This window comes from Bombina bombina, chromosome 4, assembly GCF_027579735.1.
Source record: "Bombina bombina isolate aBomBom1 chromosome 4, aBomBom1.pri, whole genome shotgun sequence".
Taxonomy (NCBI): domain Eukaryota; kingdom Metazoa; phylum Chordata; class Amphibia; order Anura; family Bombinatoridae; genus Bombina; species Bombina bombina.
This window is the reverse complement of record NC_069502.1, coordinates 464351657-464364581: the sequence shown is the minus strand read 5'-3', so window position 1 is coordinate 464364581 and position 12925 is coordinate 464351657.

Below are 12925 nucleotides of genomic sequence, written 5' to 3'. Positions count from 1 at the left end.
AACTGGATAAACATTTTCCTAACCATCCTTGTGGACCATGTCTAGGTGGGCTTTACCTTAGGCGGACAGTTTCTAGATAATACCTTGGTTCAGCAGGAAGTATATTCTGAAAGTTTCAGGAAAGCAGTAGCTGCAGCAGTGGTTACGGGACTTGGCTTTTCTTTGCACTTGTGATGGAATCTTTAGGGGAAATTATTAGAGCTGATTTGCTGATTGTGGGGGGATATTTCTTCATGATGCTATTACCCACCGATGCAGAGAGGGTCACTCTGTGACATTCTCTGCATCGTCCATAGATGGTGCCGATCGTTGGTGGGTGGGAGCCGTAGCATGGAGGAGGGTGGGCAGCCCTTCGTTGGTTAGTTCCAGATCGGGTCACACAGAAGTGTGCGCGATGTAAACGTATAAGAAGGAGGGAGAGGGAGGCAGGGGGGAATAAATGTTGGGCAAAGAACTTGGGAGGTGGGGTAGGGTATTGAGGGGGGCAGCTACACTACAGAAAATGTTTTATTGTATATAAAAAAATAAAAAAACATTTTTTTTGACAAACTGGGTACAGCTGCAAGTACCCAAGATGACGGCAAATAGGTAGAGGGGGGAGGGTTAGAGAACTGTATGGGGGGGATAAGGGAGGTTGGGTGCTAAGGGGGGATCCAACACTGCGGAATCAATATTAAAAAAAAAATGCTTTTTATTTTAGTACTGGCAGACTTAAGATGGTGGTGACAATTGTGAGGTTGGAGGAGGAAGAGAGCTGTTTGAGGGGGGTCAGGGAGGGATCGGGGTGGGATGTGTCAGGTGGGAGGCTGATCTCTACACTAAAGCTAAAATTAAACTACAATTAACTCTTAAACTGATGGGCATAATACAAGTGTGGTGCGCAGCGGCATTTAGCGGCCTTCTAATTACCAAAAAGCAACACCATATCCATATATCTGCTATTTCTGAACAAATGGGATCCCAGAGAAGCATTTACAACCATGTGTGCCATAATTGCACAAGCTGTTTGTAAATAATTTCAGTAAGAAACCTAAAATTAGTGAAAAAGTTAACGATTTTTTTTTATTTGATCGCATTTGGCGGTGAAATGGTGTCATGAAATATACCAAAATGGGCCTAGATCAATCCTTTGGGTTGTTTACTACACTACACTAAAGCTAAAATTAACCCTACAAGCTCCTTACAAGCTACCTAATTAAACCCTTAACTGCTGGGCATAATACAAGTGTGGTGCGCAGCTGCATTTAGCGGCCTTCTAATTACCAAAAAGTAATGCCAGATCCATAGATGTCTGCTATTTCTAAACAAAGGGGATCCCAGAGAAGCATTTACAACCATTTGTGCCATAATTGCACAAGCTGTTTGTAAAAAAATTATTTCAGTGAGAAACCTAAGGTTTGTGAAAAAGTAAAAAAAAAATTATTTGATCGCATTTGGCGGTGAAATGGTGGTATGAAATATACCAAAATGGACCTAGATCAATACTTGGGTTGTCTACTAAAAAAAAAAATATACATGTGAAGTGCTACTTGTACTCATTGCCCTATAAGTTTCAAAAAAAGCAAAGAGCATTGAGTATTTCTAAACACAGGACAAAATTTAGAAACTATTTAGTATGGGTGTTTTTTGGTGGTGATTTGGGGGGTCAAATTTGGAAAAAGTGTGTTTCTTTCATGTAATTAACAAGAGTCCATGAGCTAGTGACGTATGGGATATACATTCCTACCAGGAGGGGCAAAGTTTCCCAAACCTTAAAATGCCTATAAATACACCCCTCACCACACCCACAAATCAGTTTTACAAACTTTGCCTCCAAGGGAGGTGGTGAAGTAAGTTTGTGCTAGATTCTACGTTGATATGCGCTCCGCAGCAAGTTGGAGCCCGGTTTTCCTCTCAGCGTGCAGTGAATGTCAGAGGGATGTGAGGAGAGTATTGCCTATTGAATGCAGTGATCTCCTTCTACGGGGTCTATTTCATAAGGTTCTCTGTTATCGGTCGTAGAGATTCATCTCTTACCTCCCTTTTCAGATCGACGATATACTCTTATATTTACCATTTCCTCTACTGATTCTCGTTTCAGTACTGGTTTGGCTTTCTACAAACATGTAGATGAGTGTCCTGGGGTAAGTAAGTCTTATTTTCTGTGACACTCTAAGCTATGGTTGGGCACTTTATTTATAAAGTTCTAAATATATGTATTCAAACATTTATTTGCCTTGACTCAGAATGTTCAACTTTCCTTATTTCCAGACAGTCAGTTTCATATTTGGGATTATGCTTTAATTATCATATTTTTCTTACCTCAAAAATTTGACTTTTTCCCTGTGGGCTGTTAGGCTCGCGGGGGCTGAAAATGCTTCATTTTATTGCGTCATTCTTGGCGCGGATTTTTTTGGCGCAAAAATTCATTTCCGTTTCCGGCGTCATACGTGTCGCCGGAAGTTGCGTCATTTTTTTGACGTTATTTTGCGCCAAAAATGTCGGCGTTCCGGATGTGGCGTCATTTTTGGCGCCAAAAGCATTTAGGCGCCAAATAATGTGGGCGTCTTATTTGGCGCCAAAAAATATGGGCGTCGCTTTTGTCTCCACATTATTTCAGAATCATTTTTCATTTGCTTCTGGTTGCTAGAAGCTTGATGTTTGGCATTTTTTCCCATTCCTGAAACTGTCTTATAAGGAATTTGATCTATTTTGCTTTATATGTTGTTTTTTCTCTTACATATTGCAAGATGTCTCACGTTGCATCTGAGCCAGAAGATACTACAGGAAAACCTCTGCCTGCTGGATCTACCAAAGCTAAGTGTATCTGCTGTAAACTTTTGGTAGCTATTCCTCCAGCTGTTGTTTGTATTAAATGTCATGACAAACTTGTTAATGCAGATAATATTTCCTTTAGTGATGTACCATTGTCTGTTGCAGTTCCCTCAACATCTAAGGTGCAGAATGTTCCTGATAACATAAGAGATTTTGTTTCTGAATCCATAAAGAAGGCTTTGTCTGTTATTTCTCCTTCTAGTAAACGTAAAAAGTCTTTTAAATCTTCTCTCTCTACAGATGAATTTTTAAATGAACACCATCATTCTGATTCTTTGGACTCTTCTGGTTCAGAGGATTCTGTCTCAGAGATTGATGCTGATAAATCTTCATATTTATTTAAGATGGAATTTATTCGCTCTTTACTTAAAGAAGTACTAATTGCTTTAGAAATAGAGGATTCTAGTCCTCTTGATACTAATTCTATACGTTTGGATAAGGTTTTTAAAGCTCCTGCGGTTATTCCAGAAGTCTTTCCTGTTCCTAATGCTATTTCTGCAGTAATTGCTAAGGAATGGGATAGATTGGGTAATTCATTTACTCCTTCTAAACGTTTTAAGCAATTATATCCTGTTCCGCCTGACAGATTAGAATTTTGGGACAAAATCCCTAAAGTTGATGGGGCTATTTCTACCCTTGCTAAACGTACTACCATTCCTACATCAGATGGTACCTCGTTTAAGGATCCTTTAGATAGAAAAATTGAATCTTTTCTAAGAAAAGCTTATCTATGTTCAGGTAATCTTCTTAGACCTGCTATATCATTGGCTGATGTTGCTGCAGCTTCAACTTTTTGGTTGGAAACTCTAGCGCAACAAGTAACAAATCGTGATTCTCATGATATTATTATTCTTCTCCAGCATGCTAATAATTTCATCTGTGATGCCATTTTTGATATTATTAGAGTTGATGTTAGATTTATGTCTCTGGCTATCTTAGCCAGAAGAGCTTTATGGCTTAAGACTTGGAATGCTGATATGGCTTCTAAATCAACTCTACTTTCCATTTCTTTCCAGGGAAACAAATTATTTGGTTCTCAGTTGGATTCTATTATTTCAACTGTTACTGGTGGGAAAGGAACTTTTTTACCACAGGATAAAAAGTCTAGAGGTAAAAACAGGGCTAACAATCGTTTTCGTTCCTTTCGTTTCAACAAAGAACAAAAGCCTGATCCTTCGTCCTCAGGAGCAGTTTCAGTTTGGAAACCATCTCCAGTCTGGAATAAATCCAAGCCTGCTAGAAAGGCAAAGCCTGCTTCTAAGTTCACATGAAGGTACGGCCCTCATTCCAGTTCAGCTGGTAGGGGGCAGGTTACGTTTTTTCAAAGAAATTTGGATCAGTTCTGTTCACAATCTTTGGATTCAGAACATTGTTTCAGAAGGGTACAGAATTGGTTTCAAGATGAGACCTCCTGCAAAGAGATTTTTTCTTTCCCATGTCCCAGTAAATCCAGTGAAAGCTCAAGCATTTCTGAATTGTGTTTCAGATCTAGAGTTGGCTGGAGTAATTATGCCAGTTCCAGTTCCGGAACAGGGGATGGGGTTTTATTCAAATCTCTTCATTGTACCAAAGAAGGAGAATTCCTTCAGACCAGTTCTGGATCTAAAATTATTGAATCGTTATGTAAGGATACCAACGTTCAAGATGGTAACTGTAAGGACTATATTGCCTTTTGTTCAGCAAGGGAATTATATGTCCACAATAGATTTACAGGATGCATATCTGCATATTCCGATTCATCCAGATCATTATCAGTTCCTGAGATTCTCTTTTCTAGACAAGCATTACCAATTTGTGGCTCTACCGTTTGGCCTTGCTACAGCTCCAAGAATTTTTACAAAGATTCTCGGTGCCCTTCTGTCTGTAATCAGAGAACAGGGTATTGTGGTATTTCCTTATTTGGACGATATCTTGGTACTTGCTCCGTCTTTACATTTAGCAGAGTCTCATACGAATCGACTTGTGTTGTTTCTTCAAGATCATGGTTGGAGGATCAATTTACCAAAAAGTTCTTTGATTCCTCAAACAAGGGTAACCTTTCTGGGTTTCCAGATAGATTCAGTGTCCATGACTTTGTCTTTAACAGACAAGAGACGTCTAAAATTGATTACAGCCTGTCGAAACCTTCAGTCTCAATCATTCCCTTCGGTAGCCTTATGCATGGAAATTCTAGGTCTTATGACTGCTGCATCGGACGCGATCCCCTTTGCTCGTTTTCACATGCGACCTCTTCAGCTCTGTATGCTGAACCAATGGTGCAGGGATTACACGAAGATATATCAATTAATATCTTTAAAACCGATTGTTCGGCACTCTCTAACGTGGTGGACAGATCACCATCGTTTAATTCAGGGGGCTTCTTTTGTTCTTCCGACCTGGACTATAATTTCAACAGATGCAAGTCTCATAGGTTGGGGAGCTGTGTGGGGATCTCTGACGGCACAAGGAGTTTGGGAATCTCAGGAGGTGAGATTACCGATCAATATCTTGGAACTCCGTGCAGTTTTCAGAGCTCTTCAGTTTTGGCCTCTTCTGAAGAGAGAATCGTTCATTTGTTTTCAGACAGACAATGTCACAACTGTGGCATACATCAATCATCAAGGAGGGACTCACAGTCCTCTGGCTATGAAAGAAGTATCTCGAATTTTGGTTTGGGCGGAATCCAGCTCCTGTCTAATCTCTGCGGTTCATATCCCAGGTGTAGACAATTGGGAAGCGGATTATCTCAGTCGCCAAACGTTGCATCCGGGCGAATGGTCTCTTCACCCAGAGGTATTTCTTCAGATTGTTCAAATGTGGGGGCTCCCAGAGATAGATCTGATGGCCTCTCATCTAAACAAGAAACTTCCCAGGTATCTGTCCAGATCCCGGGATCCTCAGGCGGAGGCAGTGGATGCATTATCACTTCCTTGGAAGTATCATCCTGCCTATATCTTTCCGCCTCTAGTTCTTCTTCCAAGAGTAATCTCCAAGATTCTGAGGGAATGCTCGTTTGTTCTGCTAATAGCTCCGGCATGGCCTCACAGGTTTTGGTATGCGGATCTTGTCCGGATGGCATCTTGCCAGCCTTGGACTCTTCCGTTAAGACCAGACCTTCTGTCACAAGGTCCTTTTTTCCATCCGGATCTGAAATCCTTAAATTTAAAGGTATGGAGATTGAACGCTTGATTCTTGGTCATAGAGGTTTCTCTGACTCCGTGATTAATACTATGTTACAGGCTCGTAAATCTGTATCTAGAGAGATATATTATAGAGTCTGGAAGACTTATATTTCATGGTGTCTTTCTCATCATTTTTCTTGGCATTCTTTTAGAATACCGAGAATTTTACAATTTCTTCAGGATGGTTTGGATAAGGGTTTGTCCGCAAGTTCTTTGAAAGGACAAATCTCTGCTCTTTCTGTTCTTTTTCACAGAAAGATTGCTATTCTTCCTGATATTCATTGTTTTGTACAAGCTTTGGTTCGTATAAAACCTGTCATTAAGTCAATTTCTCCTCCATGGAGTTTGAATTTGGTTTTGGGAGCTCTTCAAGCTCCTCCGTTTGAACCTATGCATTCATTGGACATTAAATTACTTTCTTGGAAAGTTTTGTTCCTTTTGGCCATCTCTTCTGCTAGAAGAGTTTCTGAATTATCTGCTCTTTCGTGTGAGTCTCCTTTTCTGATTTTTCATCAGGATAAGGCGGTGTTGCGAACTTCTTTTGAATTTTTACCTAAAGTTGTGAATTCCAACAACATTAGTAGAGAAATTGTGGTTCCTTCATTATGTCCTAATCCTAAGAATTCTAAGGAGAAATCATTGCATTCTTTGGATGTTGTTAGAGCTTTGAAATATTATGTTGAAGCTACGAAATCTTTCCGTAAGACTTCTAGTCTATTTGTTATCTTTTCCGGTTCTAGGAAAGGCCAGAAAGCTTCTGCCATTTCTTTGGCATCTTGGTTGAAATCTTTAATTCATCTTGCCTATGTTGAGTCGGGTAAAATTCCGCCTCAAAGAATTACAGCTCATTCTACTAGGTCAGTTTCTACTTCCTGGGCGTTTAGGAATGAAGCTTCGGTTGACCAGATCTGCAAAGCAGCAACTTGGTCCTCTTTGCATACTTTTACTAAATTCTACCATTTTGATGTATTTTCTTCTTCTGAAGCAGTTTTTGGTAGAAAAGTTCTTCAGGCAGCGGTTTCAGTTTGAATCTTCTGCTTATGTTTTTTGTTAAACTTTTATTTGGGTGTGGATTATTTTCAGCAGGAATTGGCTGTCTTTATTTTATCCCTCCCTCTCTAGTGACTCTTGTGTGGAAAGATCCACATCTTGGGTAGTCATTATCCCATACGTCACTAGCTCATGGACTCTTGTTAATTACATGAAAGAAAACATAATTTATGTAAGAACTTACCTGATAAATTCATTTCTTTCATATTAACAAGAGTCCATGAGGCCCACCCTTTTTTGTGGTGGTTATGATTTTTTTGTATAAAGCACAATTATTCCAATTCCTTATTTTATATGCTTCGCACTTTTTTTCTTATCACCCCACTTCTTGGCTATTCGTTAAACTGATTTGTGGGTGTGGTGAGGGGTGTATTTATAGGCATTTTAAGGTTTGGGAAACTTTGCCCCTCCTGGTAGGAATGTATATCCCATACGTCACTAGCTCATGGACTCTTGTTAATATGAAAGAAATGAATTTATCAGGTAAGTTCTTACATAAATTATGTTTTTTTTCCATTTTTTCATCATATTTTTTTAAAAAAAGTATAGTAAATTATATGATATGATGAAAATAATGGTATCTTTAGAAAGTCCATTTAATGGCGAGAAAATCGGTATATAATATGTGTGGGTACAGTAAATGAGTAAGAGGAAAATTATAGCTAAACACAAACACTGCTAAAATATAAAAATAGCCCTGGTCCTTAACGGTAAGAAAATTGAAAAATGGTCTGGTCTCTAAGGGGTTAAAAAACAGAGGTGTATGCTTTGAACATTACGGAAGCTATTGTTTCAACTTTAAAAAAACACATAACTCAACATCCCATTAACTCAAACAAGTGGGGGTATATCTATCCCATGATCTCCCAACTCTTATTTCTGCAAACTTCAATCCACCTCTAAAAGTTTTCAGGGATGATGTGTAGATGAGATGTCTCTAGCATATCCTAGCAGGGCAGGATCACAATCTTAAAAATCAATGTACTTTCAAAGTTCTAATTCCTATTCCTATACCCATGATTGCTCAATGCAACAGCTCTGCAATAAGTTTTTATGGAGAAATAATAAACCTAGATTAGCAACAAGGCTTCTCCAGCAGCCTATCCTGTTCAGGGGAACAGCCTCCACTAATTTCACATCTGAGATTAAGGTGATGACACCTTCCAGCTTCTGAAAGGACTTAGAACAGGCTTCTTTACCCTCAGGTATTCTGTTAAAAGATCTAGGCCTCGATCACATACTTAGCGACGTGCACAAAAACCAGTGTGGCCAAATTTTTTCCAAAACGAGCGATCACAAACCTGGCGCAGCAGACTAGTTACGCGTGTTGATTTTTCACGGTGTGCACATTTTTTACTCCTATGGACTAACATAGAACTGGCGTCGGCAGTTCATGGACTTACGCTCGCAGAATGGATATATTTCTTTTTAATGACACAATGAGTCTACGGATCATCATAATTACTATTGGGAATATCACTCCTGCCCTGCAGGAGGCGGCAAAGAGCACCACAGCAAAGCTGTTAAATATCACCTCCCTTCCCTCCCAACCCAGTCATTCTCTTTGCCGACGTTAAGTGCAAGGAGGTGGTAAATTAGGTGTTAGAAAAGATTCTTTAATCAAGAGTTTATTATTTTTAAAGTAGTGCAAGATTGTGTTGCTTTGTCCTAGGGTGTAGCCGTAGTCCATATCAGTCTCTTCAGTAGAGCAGTGGTGGCTTTAGAGCAATGGAAACTTGTGGGACATAATTCTCACTGCGCCTCCCATAGATATTATGCTGCCCTGATTATGAGAGTCTGAGGGGAAATACTCAGTCCTTTTGTTTCCACATGTCTATGTGAGGGAGAGGACCTCTCAAGCCTGGTGAGCTGCCCTGCTGTCTGGCAGATTTCTGAGGTAAGTGCTGAAGTAAGTGGCCTTTTATAACAAGCACTTTATTACACATTGGACATTATACTCTCCTTGATGGAGAGGACTTTGACAGCATACGCAGGCACTGGGTCTGAGATAGCTGCTAGGGGCATACAAACTATGACGATTTCCTTTCTCCCGGTGGTTATACTTAGAAAGCTTTCTCCTCAAGTGTCCCAAATTTTACCGCCCTCGCATGCAGTGCCCTGCGCTTCCTTTCAAGCTCCCGCTGGAGTTACTTTAAGGGACATCACTTCTCTCATGTCTTCTACAATTTCAGATGCGTTGTCTGCTTTTCCAATGTTGCAGGGAAAGCGTAAGAGGAAAATCAGACATTCAGTAAGTGAGGTTTCTGACGCAGTTGTTGCTATTTCAGAGGCCCCCTCCCAGAAGCCTGAGGAGGAGGATACCGTAGTAGCATCTGAAGGTGAAATTTCAGATTCTGACAGTGTAATTCCTCTTGCTGATACTGAAGTTGTATCCTTCAGGTTTAAGCTGGAACACCTCCGTCTGTTACTTAGAGGTTTTAGCTACACTGGACGACCTCGACTCCACGGTCGTTGTTAGTTCTAAGAAATCCAGTAAGCTAAACAAATATTTTGAGGTACCTTCCTCGATAGAGGTTTTTCCAGTACCAGACCGAGCTTCTGAGATCATTGCTAAGGAGTGGGAGAGACAGGGTATCCCTTTTTCTCCATCTCCTATTTTTAAAAAGATGTTTCCTATAGCCGACTCGATTAAGGAGGCTTGGCAAACAGTCCCCAAGGTGGAAGGAGCTGTTTCCACCCTAGCTAAGAGAACTACTATTCCCATAGAGGATAGTTGTGATTTCAAAGATCCTATGGACAAAAAATTAGAGGGGTTACTCAAAAAAAATGTATGTACACCAGGGTTTACAATGGCAGCCAGCTGTGTGCATTGCTACCGTCACTAGTGTGGCGGCATATTGGTTTGATGCGTTGTCTGATGCTATTTGGACAGACACTCCCCTGGATGAGATCCAGGATAGAATAAAAGCTCTTAAATTGGCTAATTCCTTTATTACGGATGCTTCCCTTCAAGTTATCAAACTGGGAGCACAGATCTCAGGTTTCTCTGTTCTAGCTTGCAGAGCCTTATGGTTAAAACCTTGGTCTGCGGATGTATCTTCTAAGTCCAAGCTATTAGCGATTCCTTACAAGTGGAAGACCTTGTTTGGATGGAGATAATCTCTGATATTACGGGAGGTAAAGGTCAACTTCTCCCTCAGGATAAGAGAAACAAACAGAAGGGACAACAGAGTAATTTTCGATCCTTTCAAAATTTCATAGGAAATCCTTCCTCTTCCGCCTCCAAGAAGGAACAGACTAAGCCTTAATGGAGACCTAATCAGTCTTGGAATAAGGGAAAACAATCCAAGAAGCCTGCTATTGAATCAAAGACAGCATGAAGGACCTTCCCCCGATCCGGGACCGGATCTTGTAGGGGGCAGACTTTCCTTCTTCGCTCAGGCTTGGGTTCGAGATATTCAGGATCCCTGAGCAGTAAAAATAATGTCCCGGGGATACAAACTAGAGTTCAAAAGTTTTCCTGCTTTCAAGATTATCTGTAGACTAGACAAAAAGAGAGGCATTCTTACACTGTATAGGAGACCTCTCCGACCTGGGAGTGATAGTTCCTGTTTCGATTCAAAATCTGGGATTTTATTCCAATCTGTTTGTGGTTCCCAAAAAAGAGGGAACCCTCAGGCCTATTTTAGATCTCAAGAGTCTAAACAAATTCCTCAGAGTGCCGTCCTTCAAGATGGAATCTATTTGTTCCATTCTCCCTTTGGAGAGGGTTAATTTATGACAACTGTGGTACTTGCATGTTCCCATTCACAGGGATCCTCATAAGTTCCTAAGGTTTGCCTTTCTAGACAAACACTTCCAGTTTGTGGCTCTTCCCTTCGGTCTTGCCACAGCTCCCAGAATGTTTTCAAAGGTTCTGGGATCAATGTTGGCGGTGCTTCGGTTACGGGGCATTGCAGTGGCGACCTATCTGGACGACATACTAGTCCAGGCACCATCCTTACAACAAGCAAGATCCCACACGAAAATGTTGTTATCCTTCCTGCGATCTTACGGATGGAAGGTAAATTTGGAAAAGAGTTCCTTAGTCCCAAATACAAGGGTAACTTTCTTGGGAACCATAATAGATTCCCTATCAATGAAGATTTTTCTGACAGAATTCAGGAAATCAAAGATTTTCGATTCTTGTCTAGCTCTTCAGTCCACTCCTCAGCCATCAGTGGCTCAGTGCATGGAGGTAATAGGGCTGATGGAGCAGCAAACACCATCCCGTTTGCATGGTTCCATCTCAGACCTCTGCAGTTAAACATGCTCATGCAATGAAACAGAGATTATGCGGATTTGTCTCCTCGAATACTTCTGGAGCAGGAGACAAGGGATTCTCTTCAATGGTGGTTGTCTCGGGATCATCTCTCCCAGGGAACCTGCTTTCGCAAACCATCTGGAACTGAGGGTGATTTTCAATGCTATGGCCTGTCCTGGCCCCAGTTAGCCTCGGTCCAGTTTATCAGGTTCCAGTTGGACAACATAACTTCAGTGGCTTACATCAATCATCAAGGAGGTACGAGGAGTTCCTTAGCAATGACAGAGGTAACCAAAATAATCCAGTGGGCAGAAGCCCACTCCTGCTGTCTGTCAGCGACCCACATCCCAGGGGTGGACAACTGGGAGGCGGACTTTCGGAGCAGGCAGACCGTTCATCCGGGGGACTAGAAACTCCATCCGGAAGTGTTTTCCAGTCTGATTCTCAAATGGGGTCAGCTGGAATTGGATCTCATGGCATCTCGTCAGAATGCCAAGCTTCCGAGGTACGGGTTGAGGTCCAGGGACCCTCAGGCGGTACTGGTAGACGCCCTGGCCTTGGACCTTCAGTCTAGCATACCTATTTTCTCTGTTTGCTCTTCTTCCTCAGGTGATTGCCCAAATCAAGCACGAGAGGGCCTCGGTGATCCTCATTGCACCGGCTTGGCCTCGCAGGATTTGGTATGCAGATCTGGTGGACATGTCATCTCTGCCACCTTGGAGACTTCCGTTGAGGAAGGACTTTCTAATTCAAGGGCCCTTCCTTCACCCAAATCTAGTTTCTCTGAAGCTGACTGCTTGGAGATTAAACGCTTAATTTTATCCAAGCGGGACTTTTCAGAATCGGTCATAGAGACCATGATTCAGGCTCATAAACCTGTAACCAGAAGGATTTACCATAAGATATGGTATAAATATCTCTATTGGTGTAAATCCAAGGGCTACTCCTGGAGTTAGGGTTCCTAGAATTTTGTCCTTTCTCCAAGAGGCTTTGGAGAAAGGATTATCAACAAGTACCCTAAAGGGTCAAATTTCTGCCTTATCTATTTTGTTACACAAACATCTGGCAGATGTTCCAGATGTGCAATCTTTTTTTCAGGTCTTGGTCAGGATCAGGCCTGTGTTCAAACCAGTTACTCCTCCATGGAGTCTTAATTTGGTTCTCAAAGTTCTTCAAGGGGCTCCGTTTGAGCCTATGCATTCCTTAGATATTAAGTTGTTATCTTGGAAAGTTTTATTTCTTGTTGCTATTTCTTCTGCTCGCAGAGTGTCAGAGCTCTCGGCATTGCAGTATGAGTCCCCTTACCTTATTTTCATTCGGATAAGGTATTTTTACGTACTAAATTAGGATTTCTTCCTAAAGTTGTTTCTGATCAGAACATTAATCAGAAGATTGTGGCTCCTTTCTTGTGTCCTAATCCTACTTCTCAGAAGGAACGGCTTCTGCACAATTTGGACGTGGTTCGTGCCTTAAAGTTTTACCTGCAGGCGACTAAGGATTTTCATCAGTCTTCTGCTTTGTTTGTGCTTTTCTCAGGAAAACGTAAGGGACAGAAAGCTATGGCTACTTCTCTTTCCTTTTGGCTGAAAAGTATCATACGTTTTGTATATGAGACTGCTGGACAGCAGCCTCCAGA